This window comes from Myiozetetes cayanensis, unplaced genomic scaffold (genome assembly GCF_022539395.1).
Source record: "Myiozetetes cayanensis isolate MyiCay16 unplaced genomic scaffold, myiCay2020 scf43, whole genome shotgun sequence".
Taxonomy (NCBI): Eukaryota; Metazoa; Chordata; class Aves; order Passeriformes; family Tyrannidae; genus Myiozetetes; species Myiozetetes cayanensis.
The window spans coordinates 286151-299340 of NW_026087665.1; the positions used below are offsets into that span (position 1 = coordinate 286151).

The following is a 13190-nucleotide window of genomic DNA, read 5'->3' on the forward strand; positions in this document are numbered from 1 at the left end:
TTCTGCTGGAATTGGCAATAAGACTTCAGGTGACGTTGGTGAGGGGTGGGCTGCGAATCTGGCAGGGGATGGGTGTTTTGGCCTTTAGCATTTGCATAGGACACTTATTTGGCTGTAAAATGGTCTTTCTGACAACCAAGGGATGTACCATTTTCCTTTGGCACCAATTCCTTTGGACAATTACAGGACTCTGTAGGTTCATCAGCTCCAGGACTGGTTGAACAGTGCTCTTGTCCAGCACCGTGTGGAGACACTACGATTTTTTTCCCAGTAAAGCCTGGGAATGCACAGCCTGTTTCCTTCCTAGCAAGTTAAACAGCTTTTGGGAACAGAAGGTGTTGTAACTTGCTCTGCTGAGGGCACTGAACAGGAGGTGGATCAGGCTGCTGGAGGGCAGTACTTGGGCAGCTCAGTGGGGTCAGGGAGAGCAGGACAGGCAGGTCCCTCAGCTCGGGAAGGGGGACACTGGGGGTGCCCCCCTGGACTGCTGCCCATGCTGGGGGTATCCAGAGCGGTCATTCCTTAAGGGGGACCCCGGGATTTCTGTAAAACAGCAAATATCAAAGGCTGCCAGCCTCTGTAAAATGTTCCTTTGAGAAATCATTGCCTTTTTTAAAAGGATAGCTGAGCTTAGCATTCAGGCATTTCTTTTCACAATTAGTTACTGGAAAGTCAATGCTAAATCATCTTAGTGCTTTTCAGAAGTTTTTTATTTGAGTCTTCTTTCCCATTCACAGAAGTTACAAAAATTCCATGTTTTAAAAAGTAGAAAATGTAGAATTCTGAATTATGTTTCATTATATATTTTATTATTTTATCTCTTACACATAATTATGATCTTCCATTGTTGTTCCTGAACTAGAATTAATGAAATGGCAAGAGGGAAAAAAAGAAACCTCAGTGGGATTTAATTTTACAAATAATATGCTGAGGGTTCTCATCACTACTTTATCTAAATATAACACTGTAAGCATCTCTGTTGGTTGTGAATAAGAGGATGTTTGAAAGCTGCAGCAGCTCTCAGGAAACCCAATTTTCCTCTCCACAGATCGAAGTTAGGAGTATTAAATATAATTAATATGGAATAGCTGTGTTTAACTGTTTTATGGTATGTGAGCACAGAACATTTAGATGTCTTTAGTGAAATAAGTTGAGGACACGATGCAGGACTGCACAATTTATTTTTATCCTCAAGGTCAACTAACATCTTTGAACATTGTCATCAGTGTGCAAGAAATATAGGTCTTAATCCTAACCTTGAAGGTAATGGTGTAGTTTCCCTGTATACAATTATATTTACACACAAGTACATGCATTACTTACTGTCTCCTTTTCCTTGGGCTTTTGAAAATATAAGCTGGATATTTTTAGAGACTGGTATGTCTGACTCAGAGAGCTAAACTAAAAGATACATAACTGAGGCATGCAGTTCATTTTTGTGGGACAATGCTGGGTAGAAAAAAAAAAAAAAGGACTATTTGTATAAAGAAATTATTAGGGAATCCTTCCAAATATAGGAATGTCTACTAAGCAATGCGAATTCAAGTGGAATTTGAGTAGGAGCTGCTTCTCTGATGGTGCTAGACACTTTCAAATTATTAAGCTGAAATGGCAGATGAATGCTTGCTAACTCTAAATTATCAGACCAGCCCATGCATAAACCACCTTGTGACAGTTTAAACAGGAGAAAAGAATTATGCATTTCTGGCTTTGGTTTAAAAGTGCTTTGAATTCTCCCCCCTCACCTTCCCTTCCTTTGGAGTAAGTTAAGCAAACTTGGCCAATTTATTTTCTCAACCTTCTGGTTCATATTTATTTACTAATGATTTCCTTTTGATTATTGTTATTTTCACCCATTGTACATGTTGATGGAGATCAGGATGTGAGGCTGATCTTCACAGATTCATCAGGTAAGGGTATCCTCCTGGGCACAAGGAGGGTGGCACTTTCAGACAGGCAAAGGCTGTGGGGATTTTATTCCTGTAATCTGCACCTTTATGACTGGACATTAAGACATCCAACAGATTTTTTTTTTAACAAAAACCTTGCTAAGAGATCACCTCTATGAGTCAGCCCTAGAAAAAGGTGATGATGATGTTACTCATCCAGATGGACAAGTTCTGGACGAGGCCTTGAGTTCTGGGCTCCCAAATTTGCTTGCTGGTCCTGGAGCACTTCCTGGTGGTCTCTGTAGTCCTGTGGAGGGGAATGTGGCTGTAGTTGTGATGTGAGCTGACAAACAGCCCACAGGGAAATACAGCACCATACTTTTGTTTTCCCCTGCAAAACGCCACGTCCTGTTCTTTGTGCTTAAAACCGGTTGTTGCTGGTGCAGAAAAGAGCAACAATTCTGCCTCTGAAGAAAGGGAGTTAAAAAGGTATTCAATAAATCATTCAAACTTCATGGTCTGTGCTCAGAGGTGGGTTAAACCTGGCTGTGATCTACCACGGCCAGGAGCTGCATTCAGTGATCCTGGTGGGTTCCCCCCAACTCAGGATATTCTGTGAAGTAATGAGAGTGTTTTGGGGTTCTTTCTTGTTGATTATTTTGGTTCTTGTATCCCCTGCCTGCTTTATAGCATCCCTGGGGGGCAGAGGAGGGGCTGCCTTGCACTGTTTGCCCCTAAATCCTTTCTTGACCCCCATCTGACCAAACACAAGGAATTTTTTTAAAACTCTTTCTGAAGGAATAGAACTTCTCCTGTTAGTCTTGGCAAGCCCTAAGCTCATTTACTTTGAAAAATTCTGATATTTTGGTAAAATTGTCATAACTATTGTGTCATAGTATTGAATCTGGGGTTAAGAAACAGTTAACGGATCTTCATGACATGGTTCAGTCCAGAAAGCCAAGCCTGATTCCCAACCAATTTTCATTTGTAGTGCATTTTTATTTCGTATACTGTGTATATTTATTGCAATAACATTTGTATCAGATATTTATTTTAATATTTAAGTGTGAACAAATGTTTTTGTATGAGTTGTATACATAAATTTTCTACGCCAATAATTCTTTAAGCTTTTATACTGTAAAGCTCATTCTTTGCTAAAGGATTTCAAGCCTTTTTTCAAATCTATATAAATTGTAAATACACATTCTGAGTTCTTTCAGTAGCATATTCATGCATAAAAGCCACAAATTGCCATTGTGGTAATTTCAGATCAGGTTTGGCTCCATATATGTTTGAACTCTTGGAATGGCTGTTGTTAGAGGTATTCCCAGATACTCCAGTGGAACTGAAAGGAGAGATTTGTTGAAGTTCCCACATTTTTTGTGTTTGCTTTGGCTGAATTGCAGCCATTCTGTCAAATCCTGCCACGCCAGGGAAGGACAGGACTGCTATGAACTGCTTTGGAGTGCACCAACACATTCCAGCCAATTCCAGTGAAACCCTTGGAGGCTCTGGAGTTACCACAGAGAGAGGGTGGCAGTGCCAGCCCTGGTGACGTCAGCCAGCACAAACTGACTGTTTTATTTTCCAAGGTAGGAGGCTGTGGGACGGGGAAGAACACCTGAGGTTAATAGTGATTTATTTGGCAGGTTGGCTTCAGTTTCTTTTTTCCACGCAAAGGAACATCAAGAGCTGATGTCTTTAACTGGGCTTTGTGGCCCTGCAGCAAGGGGAGCCTTGGGGTGTTGGGACAACCCCCTGAAGAGCCTGGGCTGGCTGTGATTGCTGGGATGGGGCTCCTGGATGACCTGGGAGCTGCCCAGGTGTGCAGGTTCACCATGCAGGATGATTGCCAGCACCAGCTCACTGATACCTGCAGCTTAGCAAAGCTTAACAGGTCAGATTGCTTTGCCCACTAAGCTAAACATAGACTTTCATCTTGTTATATTGGAAAAACCCTCCACACAACACAGGTAATTCACTCAAGGTGACTAATTGCTAGGGATGATGTGGTTGTATCATCTGCTGAGCTATCAACAGTCCTTATTTCACAGCTTGCTAAAATTCTGTTAGACCTTTTCAATTGTCAAGAGTGATTGAACCTTGTCCCACTGTTATATCCCTTTGTGTTAATAATTTGCTTTTACTAGAGTAATAAATAAGGGTGATACAGGCTTCACTTCTTAGCCATTTGTGTCAGCCTAATGAGCTTTACAATGAGGATATCAAGGTATGTATGAAAAGTCCATATACTGAAGAATGAAAGCTTAAAGAATGTTTTAAAAGGAGGATGCATTTTCTTAATAATATTATTAACAGACCAGGTTTGTAGTTTAAGTCTGTGCTAATATTTCTTGCTGTCTAATCTGTCTGAAGAATGAGTGTAACAGTTGAGCAGTTGAAATGGAATAATGCTGGGTTTCTTTTTTAAGGTGCAATCCGAGGTCATAGCGTGGCCTGGCTATGGAAAGGGGGTACTTGACTGGAGATTCATATCCATATCACAGTCACACACAATGTCATGGTAGAGGATCCTCCTTCAGGTGCATCCTGGTCTTAATGTACTTTTCAAATGGCAGAGAAGTAGTTTCCTGTACAGAGGGTTAGCCAGTAAGAAGGAAAAACAACCTCTATAACACTGTGGTAGTATTTTGCATCAGTGATATCAGGAGAAAGTGTTGAGCTAAAATTCTGATCCAGACTTCCCTGGTTGTTTCTGGGAGAACAGTTTTGGTGTGATGCAGAGATGAGTCCACGTAACCCTCCTCCTCATGCAAAGTTTCACCCCTGTTTCCAACCATCCTTCAAAGTTAGGTCGTTTGAAATTTGTAATTTGATGGGAACTGATGTGATCCCTTTTAATTGTATAATCCTGTAATTTGACTTGAAATTAATTTAGATTAAATTTCTAATCTCCATCAGGACCAAAAAAACAATGTTATGAGACTGCAGGGGAAAAGTAACAGTCCCTTCCAGAACACAGAGAAGGGAGCTCATAAAGTGGAAAGCCATAAATGACTGGAGTGCCCCTGCTAGTATCACTGTGTTATATTAAGTAAAGTTTAATGCTAGAAGGCAGCTGGCACGAGTCCTGTTTTATAAACTGGCCCATTTGTGGGGTTTAAATGCATTCTAAAGGAAAGGGTGATTCCTAAGCACACTGACTATCTCAGTCTTCAGTTCCTAGAAATTGTGGCACCCTTGGAAGGTTGTTCTTCAACCTGCTCTTGTTAGGCCAGTCTCTGGGTCAAGATTTGTTCTGTGTGTCAACAGCTTCTCTCATCTACATGTGACATGGAAGATCCTGTCTTTAAACTGAAAAGAAGGTGGAATGCTTGTATAACAGTTTTGATATTCTTAGGCACATCTTAGACTGTTGAGATCATGGAGAAGCTGGTTACTTTGGTGGGTTTAGGTTTAGCTGTATCTGATGTTGCAGGTACAGATGCCTTTGGAGGAGGTTGTTGAGATGCTTCCCTGTCATTGCTGTGGTTAGGCTGTGGCAGTAAGCCAGGTTTATTTAAACTTTATTGTGAAGCTCAGGCTTATTAGTGCTTCTTCCAGCTGGCTCTGCTTTCCTTAGGCTTTGTTCTTCTTGGAGTGGCCTAATGGCTTTTCGGGTGATCCCGGGAGTCTGGTTTTGTTTTCCAAGCACTAGCACTGTGGCAGGGAAGGGGGGCAGCAATGCCAGCCCAGCCTTGCAGACATCTGTCTTTTTGGGCATAGCTTTTAGGTGATATGAGAAAAAAAAAAGTGTATTCATCAGATGGTAGAGATTGAAGGAGGGGAGGGAACTGCAGTGGTGGCTGCCTGGTAGTTTTCCTTTCAGATGTTGAAAAAGTTGGGATTCTGGTCAAGGAAGTGGGCATATCAGAACTGCAGTAATTTATCAGTCAGAACAAGTAATAATTTATACACTGTGGTAGATAAATAGTTCAAGGCAACCATGAGCTTATGGTTGAAATCTCACAGAGAATGGTTGGGGTTGGATGGGACCTGTGGAGATCACCCTGTCCCACCCCCAGGAATGCTGCTCATGTCCTGGGCTTCAGTACTTCCCTGAGCAGACTCAGGTGTGTCAAACACCTTCCCTCCAAGGTGGGAAAGAGTTAACCAAGCAAACAACTTCCAACTGCTGCAGTTTAAACCGGTGAATATACTTATTTTATAGTTAGGGAAATTGAAGCACAGTGGGATCAAGTGACGTACTAACATCTCATAGGCAAGAAGCAGCAGGGCAAGTCCTTGAATTTGAGTGTTCTGAGGTCCCTCTCCTCCACTTTTTTTATTAGGTCATGTTGCTTCCCAGGATAACAACATGTTTGCAGGGTTTGGAAATGCAAGCTGTTTCTTTGCAGAAATATTACTGCATGATGTTACCAAACTGGAGAAACACCCAGGCTGAAAACAGATTTAATTCTTGTTTTTAAAATGTAGCAAATGAGATTTAAAAATATGAAAGGCTGCCAGTCTGCTGTTCTAGTTTAAGTATCTGGGTTGTGATTAGGAAAATATTAGAAATCTGCTACTGCTTTCCAGTGCCATTCCTCTGATTGGACAACCTCACCAAAAAGGAGGTCTTGGTCCCCAAGATCCTGAAAGAGGAATTAAAATTATGTTCTTTCGTTTCCTGTCATTAATTATCTCGTAAAGACCTTGAAATGTGCTTATGATGTCTATCACCAACACATATGGGATTAGATTTTTCTCCAAAGAAATTAGGTAGGCTCTTTGTTTTGCCTCTGAATGTGAATTGTCTGTTGAACTTTTACTGAAGAAGCAATTTTTTCAAGTTGCAATTCAAACTCAACAGCTTGGGTCTCATTCCTTTCACATCCTGTAAGCGTTGTTGTGTTTTTTAAACTTAGTCCCAAGGATCATCTCTCTGTTTTCCATTCCATTTTTCTGCTCCATTTCCACTCCTTGCCCCCCAGTTAAGGTGTTAAATTGTTCTTCTACCAAAGCTAAATAATATGAGGCTGGATACTTTAATAGGCATGAAGATGCACTGACAAACCCTCATTTCAGGACAGGCACTGTTCAGATGGTTTGTTGCTTTGCAGTGCTTTGCTATTAAATCTGATGATGAGATATCTAGAAAAAGCATCAGCCACCACTGCAGCCATTTTGAGTTGCACCTGCTGAAAGCCAAGTGAATTGGAAAATATGACTCTTTTTCCCAGTTGTGCTCCAAAAATAATAATCAAGAAAAAACCCCAACCCCTTTAAGTTCTGAGCTCAGAATGTTAGAATTGGTATTATTTGCTGGATGGTCCATTTTTTGGGGGATGGAATTGCTGTTTTTAGCTTTGGTTGTAGGGTACTGGGGTATCTATCTGGATAGCAGGTGTTCCCTGGGATAATGATCTTGTAATTTTGAGGGTAGGGAGCATCGACCAAGCCCTGCAGCTGGAACCTCATCCTTATTGCAGCAACTGGAGAAGTTCCTGGTGTTTACCTGCAGCAGTGCTGGTGTCCTCTAGGATGGCCCTGCTTGAGGGAGGTTGGACCAGAAGACCCTCTGTGGTCCCTTCCAGGCTGACCCATTCTGGGATCCTGGGAGATTCTGTGGTGTTCAGCAGCACAAAGGGTTTGCAACATTTCTGAGGAGTTGGCATTAAGAGCTCAAAGTAGGGACATCCACAAAGGGTTTGTAGCATTTTTGAGGAGTTTGCATTAAGAGCTCCAAGCAGGGACATCCACAACTCGCCTCTTCCTTCACAGCTCCTTGGTTCACAAACAGGGCCAGCCTCCAGCGTGCTCCAGGACTTAGGAGCTCAATTCCTGCTCCAGAAAGTTCATCTTCTGGGCCTGAGCTCAGCATTAGTGGTTGGCCTCCTGCTGCTACAGGATGGTAGTGTTGGGATGGGCTTAGAACCAACTCTGTGGCAGTAAAAATACACACAAGGCTGTGAGCAGGCTCCAAACAGATGAGCCAGAATGAGTAGAAAAGTTCATGGTTTGCTCATCTCCCTGTGTACTCTGGTGTGTTAGAGGCCTGTGTTAAATAAGCACTGGGAATACCCATGTGAAAAATTGGGTGGATTTTGTGTATAATAATATATTCAAACTCAGGTTTTCATTTCCTTTAGAACTATTTTTTTTTAATTATTTTTCTCATTTTCTCATTCTTTTGCTTATTCTGTTAATAAAAAATTAGAATTAGAGTATTTTCTGGTATAGGAAGTAGGGTTCTGTATCTGGTCTGAAGTTTCTGTAGTGACACACAGTCTTTCAGAACAGCTCTCCTCAAACTGGCAGCAGCCAAATGTATGGAAAAAGTTTTTATGCTGTGTTTCATTTCTTTAAACTATTCCTCTCTTTTCTCAGGAAAGACAGCGTAAAGAAAAAAAGCCATCTCTCATGCATTTTGGTACTGTGTCAATCAACCTCTTATTGCTTTTCAAATTATCTTTAAAATTTGTACCAAAAAAAAAAGAATTTCAGTAGCCAGATAATTACAGATTATTTCAGTATCTTCCTGCTTTTCTGACAGAGCAGTAGAGGTCACCAACGTTTTTGGTCTGGGACCTAAGCACAAGACATTTAAATAGAGCACTTTTTTTGCTCTGTTACTGTTTTGTTCAATGCTAGAATTCAGTTTGTGCTGCACTGCACACTCCTTGCAGCTGCAGCTTGTACTGGAGGCTTGCTAAGGAAAAGGGGACACGTCTCTCTGCTTAATATAACCCAAAGTCACTGCATCCACCGTCCTGGCATGCATGTAATTGCCTGTAGCTTCCTAATGATAAAGGCAGTTTCACATGAGAAAAATCTGCATTGATCCTAGTCCAAATTTACATTTTACTTCATTAAAAAAAAAATTGATCAGCATAGATAAAACTCCTGATCAATGGCCTTAGCGCTCTCTCTCTTTTTTTTTTCCTTTTTATTTTTTTTTTTTTTTTTAAATAGCTTCCATTTTGGTGCAGTGCAGACTTTTGGTTTAACTGGCTGAATTGATATTCTGAGCAGCGAGTAAGGCAGGATGACAGAGCATCAGCACAGCTACTCCTATTATTGCTCAGGGAGGTGTGCTCACTTGCAACTGCCCACTCTGTCCAAGGCAGAGTGAAGTCATGAGCCACTGCTGTCCTAGGATGCTACAGAACAGATCCCAACTTTTATCTGTACCGTTTTATACGTTCTTTTCCAAAACCATGATATTTTCCCGTGTTTAGTCACTGTCAGGACTGAATGGTTTGAGGGAATGAATTGGAAGTTGAGGTTTGGACGTGATACATGTACTGATCTCAGTTTGCTTTGAAAGAAAGAAAATAATACACAGAAATGTTATTTTTGTGTATTATTGTTATATTTCTGTGTATTATGTTGTTGTTGCTGATGTTTCCGTCTTATTTTTAAGACTTGGGTTTATTTTGCAGTGCCATAACATGGTATTCCATTGAAATAATAGCCTTTTACATTTCTGAGTTCTGGATTTGCTAAGAACTCAAAATGACAGGTACATACATAATAACTCAGAATTAGGTGGTAAGGAGCTCTAAATAAAATGCAGTGATTCCTCGAAGTGTAGGGCTGGAAGGAAAAAGAAAGAGAAGAGCAGAGAATTGCTCTGGCATGTTTGTAATGTTTGTATGGGTTTACAGCGTATGCTGATGTGACCAGACCAGATAAACAGGGAGCTATTTAGTGTGTTCCTCCTGTATGGTTTTGGATTTCTGGAAGGCATGGCAGGGACACAAACACAGCACAAACGCCACAGCCCTGCAAGGATTTTTTTTTTTTTTTTCTATTTTCATTAGAATCAACATTGTTCTTATATAAAGAGAAAGCGAGCAAGGGAGGGGAGAGCAAGCTGTTATCTTTGCAGAAGGTGATTATGAAGCAATTTGCAGCACGGACATGTTGCCGTTGCTGTCAGGGTGGAATCAGTGATCGGGCACTGCGGGGTTTAAGCCCCCGCCGCATCCTGCGCCTGCTGGGGGGGTGCAGGGATGCGCCGCTCCCCTCGTTCCCCAGGCCCCTCTTCCTATCCAGCCTTTCATCCCCCCTCCCTCCCTCCCTCCCCAAACGACAGTGATAGGACTTGACAGCCCTTGTCCTTGAAGGTTTCTCCCGCTCCCGAGCCAAGTGGCATATTCCTGGTAGTTTGCCATCTTCCGTTTTTGTCATTATCCCAGGGGAAGCATTAAAACCGCAAAACAAACAACATGGTGGTTCAGTCCGTTTTTCCCCTCGCGGAGAAGGCTCCCCCGCGCTCTCTCCCGGTGCCGTAGGACCGGGGCCGTGCCGTAGGACCGGGGCCGTGCCGTAGGACCGGGGCCGTGCCGTAGGATCGGGGCGGTGGGGGCAGCGGCGGTGCGGGGATGCTGCGGCCGCGCCGCGCTCCCTCCCCGGCCCCCGCGGTGGTTCAGTCTGCAGAGGGGCTCCGCGCCCGCCGCTCCGCTCCCACCCCGCGCTGATGCCGAGCCCTGAGCCCTCCGCCGGGTAAACCCCAAACCGCGGTGGATTGGCGATGGTACCTTAGCCAAGTAAGTAGCGACATCCCCGGCATGGGAATTAACGATGATGAGGATGATGATAATAAAAGATCTTTCCCCCCCTTTCCGCTCTGAGCTTGTTTATTTGGCGATTTGCTGCTGGGGATGGGGCGGGGGGGGGAGAGAGGAGAGAGGGGGAAGGCGCCAAGCTGATGGGGGGAATGGTGTGGATGGAGGCTGAGTGATGCATTAGGTTTTGGTTCATGCCCTGGGAATCTCTGCAAAGGTAATGCTGCAACTCGTGTAGATTATTCTGTAAGGTCAAAGAGAAACTGCATAGCTAAAAGGCACTCTTGCATCAGAAAGCATTCGCTGGGCTTCGGTAGGTTGAAAATTCAGCATGATCTTGTTGTTTTTTGAAGCATATGGGCTTGATTTTGATTAAATCGGTGCTTTAGTGATGAGGAAAACACGTGGATGGGATTTTGCTTTTATCATTGCTGGTAAGAATCGGATGTGCCTTTTTTTTCTCTTTCAGAAGTGAGGTGCAGAAAAGACACTAAAATGTGAGCAGTACAGTTTGACTGTTGTGTTTTTTTCTAAGTTTAATGTTCTCTTATGATAGACAAAGGTATTTCTTGTCAGGAAAATCTGTAATCCTCAGCTGGGTTTCTGTAGGAGAGCTGCTTATAGTTTTTCGATGTGTTTGTTGGAAAGTAAAAGGACACACAGGTTAAATGCCCCAAACATTACCTTTCTATTGAGATGGGTTAGAAAATACTGTGGAAGAAACCGGGAATTTTCTGCAATTCCTTTTAAGCATGTATGACGTTTCCTATGGCAAGGTGGGGAAAAGCTTTCTGAGGTACAATAACTAAGAATTCTGACAGACAGACTTTTATTCTTTTATTTTCATTAAAAGAAGAATCAACCCTAAATCCCCTGAATGCCGCATGGAAAAGCTTTTGGCTTGTTCATGAAGCATCCGACGCTTTAAGAGAAAACATAAGATTACAGGAGTCATTTCCGATTATGTAAAGGGAGATTCTGTGCGTTTGATCCCTGCCTGCGGCGCTGGCAGCTCATCTGCCCCGCTCCGGGCAGCGCCGAGCTCTTCCCCAGCCTCCCATTTCCCGACTTGAAGTTGTCCTATCCAAGCCGGGGCAGTTCCCTGTGCGTTCCAAGTCGGTTCCCAGGGCTGCTGAGGCGATGGCTGTAGGCAGTCCCAGAGCACGGAGGCAGCCAGGAGCAGATGCTTAGCCCGGTGCTTCCCATACCTTCTGGAAGGTGAGTATGGAAGGGGCTGAAAGGGAAAGGTCTCTTCTTTCATGGTCAAACTGTTCATTTTGCATCCCGAGAGCTGCGTGCTCCTTAGGACTTCTGGTGGTTTGACCTCCGGATTGCATTCAGTGAGGGGCTCTGCTAAAGGATTGCAGGGATATTACACAAGTTGGGATGCCTGGAAATAGATGGCACGCTCCCTGTGGGAAAATTGTGCTTTTATTGCCGGGATTTGAGGTTAATATTACATATATGTGGTATGATTTTGATAATGAAGGTTTATTGCCAGTCTTTGCTTAGGAAAAGGATTGCAGATCTACTTCATAGTCCACATGTTTTATTTTTAATGCTGAGATGCATTCCTGATTAGCATTTAATTTGTGAGAGGTCATCCATATGCATGACTAGCTCTTGTACCTTGCTCTGAAATAACTGTTTGACTCAGGTATCCAGCAGGTCTTTGATCACATACAGGTTTCACTTTGTTCATGTTCCTCTCATTTTAATTGAAATTGCTACCTGTGAAGAACTGTTTCGTATTTTCCCTGTAGTGCTGCTAAAATGACTAAGTTTGTGAATAAGCAATAAAATAGGGTTTGTAGATAAGTTGTGTATAGCAATGCAGCATGAAGGTTTTTTCCTTTTATATTTGTTGTTGGTGTGTGTGTCTGCCCCCTTTTCAACCTTTTTGTACATCTTTCTGTGGAGAATTGATTTTGGCCCATATTAATGGTAAATACGCATTAATTTTCATGAAAAAGGTCTTTTTTTTTTATTTTTTGGATTGTTGCAAATCAAAACTGCTTGATACTTCTCACGCTTTCTGCATATATAAAAAGGTTGCATGAATGTATATTGGAGCAGCTTGGAAGAGTTTCATGCTTCTCAGTAGGATTCCAGCTTACAGAAGACATGGTAATGATGAACTAGGTATCATACTGCTCTTTTAAGAGCTTCCATGAAGTCACTTTTGTGAGTGCTTTTTTCTTTAAAATTTCATATCATGTATCCAGGAAACAGCTTTGAAGGATGATTTTTTTCCCTGTTTCATCTTCCCCCAGCATTTAAAATATGCAGCTTATCTTTTCCAGTGCTGTTGGATTTGGGATGCAACATTTCTGAATCGTACTAAATATATATTTATATATATATTCCTGTGTGAATGCTGCAAATGTGAGCATATACTCTGCTAATACATAAGAACATTACAAGTGTCTTTGCTTTTTTTTTTTTTTTTTTAATTTTCATCCTGCAGTTCATATTGTCAAATGTCAGTTGGGTATGTAGTAATTCCTTGGTACATTTTGGAATAAATGTAGAAGTCGTGACCTTGTAGCTCTCTCTCCCACTCACTGAAACCCCATTACACTGCAGTAGGACTCCAGCAGCTGGTAGTTCTGGAAATTCAACCCACCTCCTTTAATAAATGTAAATACTTTTACAGGTTGGACTTAAAATAACGTTCTGAAGGGGAAAAAGTGGTTTATTTGATTAACCTGACTGTGAAACCTTGTTGAGAATAAGCTTGCCTTTTGCCAGGTTTTTCATTATGTTTTCAAGGAGAGACAAAGAAGGA

At 42.2% G+C, this 13190-nt stretch overlaps 1 protein-coding gene across 13 annotated transcripts in view; it reads left to right on the plus strand.

The window, feature by feature from the left end:
- Nucleotides 1-13190, plus strand: part of ATP2B2 (ATPase plasma membrane Ca2+ transporting 2) — a 406430-nt gene that overhangs the window by 156785 nt on the left and 236455 nt on the right. Inside the window, exon 1 of one of the 13 annotated variants that reach the window (XM_050330681.1) lies at nucleotides 10140-10384. The exons of 9 other annotated variants lie outside the window; for them this stretch is intronic. The gene's annotated coding sequence lies outside the window, so the exon portion shown is untranslated. Of the gene's footprint in view, nucleotides 1-10139; nucleotides 10385-10526; nucleotides 10716-11454; nucleotides 11621-13190 lie in introns of those variants that run through there. 3 more of the 13 variants (XM_050330683.1, XM_050330682.1, XM_050330680.1) reach the window with 3 other exon arrangements.